Source organism: Lissotriton vulgaris, chromosome 11 (genome assembly GCF_964263255.1).
Source record: "Lissotriton vulgaris chromosome 11, aLisVul1.2, whole genome shotgun sequence".
Taxonomy (NCBI): domain Eukaryota; kingdom Metazoa; phylum Chordata; class Amphibia; order Caudata; family Salamandridae; genus Lissotriton; species Lissotriton vulgaris.
This window is the reverse complement of record NC_141699.1, coordinates 61553950-61557490: the sequence shown is the minus strand read 5'-3', so window position 1 is coordinate 61557490 and position 3541 is coordinate 61553950. Positions and strand designations below refer to the sequence as shown.

The 3541-nt window shown below is 42.1% G+C and overlaps 1 pseudogene; it reads right to left on the bottom strand.

Moving 5' to 3' along the window:
- Positions 1-290: 290 nt before the first annotated feature.
- Positions 291-3071, bottom strand: LOC147678962 (cilia- and flagella-associated protein 410 pseudogene; annotated as a pseudogene).
- Positions 3072-3541: the final 470 nt, after the last annotated feature.

Genomic DNA, 3541 nt, shown 5'->3' with positions numbered 1-3541 from the left:
CCAGGTGCCACTCCTGCTCTGCTTTGGGGATGCAAAGTGTTGTACTTAGATTTCCTGCTGCTCAGCCAGTATGCATGAGTGTGTGTGTGGAATGTTGGAATGCCTGGCCTGAAGACTGAGTGGAATGTTGGTGTGCCTGGTGGACTGGGGGAATGATAGTTAGAAAAAGTGGGTTGAGCAGCAAAGATGCTGCTCCTGGTGGGGCCTCTTAACAGCTGAACTGATGAACAACCATCCTGTAACTTACTTAATAAACCTCTACTTATGTTATACCTCATGGCTACAATCCATCATTTCAACACAAAGAAAGAAGAGAACTTGCCCCAGGGAAGGGGCTTCATGCCCAGCTGCTCCCTGATCTTGTTGGTCTCCTTCATGCTGAAGTTGAGCAGGTCACTCTCCATGTCTATGGCAAACATGGGTGTTGGATGGCAACCATTGCCTACGCTAGCAGAAGGCAACAGCAGGGGGTCCCCTTCCTCCTAGGCCTGGGCCTGCTCATCCTCGCTCGCGGCCTGGTTGTCCAGCTTCTGCAGACCGGGCAGAGTCCTCAGGACCATCATCCTGTATCGGTGGGGGTCCAGGCCGCAGCAGGGGTCCACCACCAACCAAAGCACGAGCAGACAGGGCAGCCCCTGCAGGAACAGATCTCACGCAGGCTCTGGATGGTGTTCTAATGCAGATAGAGCTCAGACAGTTTCTATAACTGGCTGAGGGACTGCACTGCAGGCTGGTGATCTGGCTGATGCCGAGGGTGATCACCTCGATGTTGGGCATCTCTTGGCATAGTGAGATATCGCTAAACCGGCTGCCTCAGTAGTTCAGTTTTCTCACGCTCTACAAATTGCATGACTTGGCCTGTGACAGCTCCAAAGGGAGTTGTCAGGCACCAATAATAGCCAATTAACCATTGAGGTGATCAAGATGTATCAAATAGCATTAACTCTGAGACACAAATGTGTGAAAATGTGATCTACCATCAATCAAACAACAAAAAGACTGATTTTACTATTGTATATGAAATAGAAAATATTATTGCAATAATATAGTAGTCAAAATATAGAAAGCCATAATATCAACATACCTATACTTATGATTAAACCGATATACATATAACATTTAAAATATGAATCCACAAAAATATGTACATGTAAACAATTTGCAACACACACATATAGATGACAAGACAATAATATTGACTTTTAAATTGAAAGATAAACATAAAAAAAATATTGAGAACCAAAATATAGAGTTAAAAATATAGGATATATATTAAACATGTTTATTTACAATTAAATAATTAATTGTGGGTTTGTAATGCGCTAGAATCGACTCCCGAAGGAGTATCTCTGCGCAGTAGACTGCTGGGGAACCCGTCCTGGCTTTCCCTGTGAGATGGTCCCTACTGGGTATCTCCAAGGTGAAACCAGGCATCCCCGGCGTATGTGGGGGGCCGTTGTGGAGATGAGGCAAGCTAATGCCCAGAGTTGCTGAGTGTGATCCCTGGTTAGAGTAGGCACCGAGGTGAGAATTATCAAGTCCGCTGACCCTGGTCCACGACCCTGCCGTGTCGGGAATTGAACCCTGTGTGATATTTAGCACTGCAGCTTTAATAGAATCTCAAGGACATCACTAGCCATGTCACCGCATGTGTCATAGAAATGTTCTATTTGATGTCAGTTGATGTCTGCTGGCACTGTATGTGGATGGGATCTTTATTCCTGGATTAAACTTCATCTTTGGAACTACAACCTCTCTTGGATTTATTGAGAATACTTCACTGGCGTAGTTGGCTTGGAACTCTTTTGAACCTTCAGGAGGAGAAGATCCCAACACCAATCTTTGTGAGAAGGAGAATTAATTTTATTCTATCTTGGCAAGCATGTCAACTCTCACTTATCTGCCTAACATTTAACATCAATTCAATTCAAAGGCTCCTACTATTCTCACCAATGAATTGTGAGTAATATTTGATTTATTTGACTCATCTCCGTCTCATTTTTCTGCATCGTGTGCTCTCTGCAAAGCGAACTTCGTTAATTTATTTACATTTGGCTACTTCTTTGAACTGACTTTGTTGTTATGGCATTCCGCCTACACTTGCTCTAAATTTAATCCTCGCTTAGTCAAGCGCGAGCAGCTCAGCATGAAAGAGCTCAATTAAAGCCTAGCGCGAGCAGCCGGCGTGTAAATCCTCAATTGAAAACAAACGAGTGTAAAAAAGCCATCAATGTATTATATCCTAGCCCTTGCAGTTAAACGTCAAGCACCCAAGCTGCGCAGCCACTTTGCCTCGAGAGCCGATTGACATTTTAAAGTAATCTTCACGCAGGTTATTAAAGCGCTCAAGCTTTGGAAACAATTGTGCGCTAATTCACTGTAAATTAATTTGGCAAAGTGTGTTCAGCTATATTAAATCAACTACTGTGTGCAAGAGGCGCGTGGAGCTTCGACCAGCCATAACGGAGTCTCTTATTGAATATAAACAAGTTCAGCCAAGCGCGAGCACCCGAGTGTGAATGAAGAAGCGCTATTAGCTGACGTGAAGGAGACCAGTCATTGAACGTTATACTCGCGCTCGATCTTGTGGTAAATGGACTTGTCAAAAATAAACATTACACCCTGTTGCTTCGCGAGCTGTGCCTGGCTGAAGGAGAATGAGCCCGTGTCTCTAATTGAAAGTAAACATGAGACGCTGTTACCTCGAGAGCTGAATTAGTTTTAACGCGACTTTAAGCGCGAGCTCCCAAGGCTCAAAGAGCATAGTCTCGAATTGAACACAAACACGCAGCTGAAAAGACAGTCATCTCGTCAAAATAATAAACAGCGTGTACAGCTAAACTTGAAGAGTGCTCGTCTTGCGCCTTTGTTATTAAAATAAACAATTGAGAGCGTTAAAAGGAACAATTATCGCGCATTTTCTGAAATAAACTTATGTTCTTTTCTCACATTCGAATTAACTTCTTTTAAGCATGACAATACAGTAACAGGTTGTCACTTGTAAACGAAGGAGTCCTCTTCAACACAAGGATTTCGACCCTTACCTTCTCTTCCTTGGTGTCTTCAACCATTTGCAGTTATTTATGAAGATTTTCCAAAGAATAATTCTTATTGGTTTACTCATTTTTAGTTTAAGCATGGTGATTGGTTCTGCACTTCCTGTATACTTTGTGGAAACAAGGGCAATGGTTTGTAAAAACAAGTAATAATATTCTTCATCATTTCTATTCATTTATCGCTGTTTTTATCACATATTTATTTACCACTGTTTTTTTTTTTGTTGTTAGAAATCTAGCAAAATGCAAAATGTTACAGCTGCTCCATTCTTTTTGTCTAGCCCTGGTGAACCTCCAATTAGATGGAAAAAATGGAAAGTTGTCTTTGAACGTTATGCTAAAGTCTGTGGGACTTCTCTCAGTGCTGAGAGAAAATGTTCTTTATTGCTTCATTGTCTGGGATCTGAAGGCCAAGATATTTTTGATGACTTGCCTGATCTTTCTCCCGCAGACGCAAATAATTTAAATGAATATGAGATTAGTAT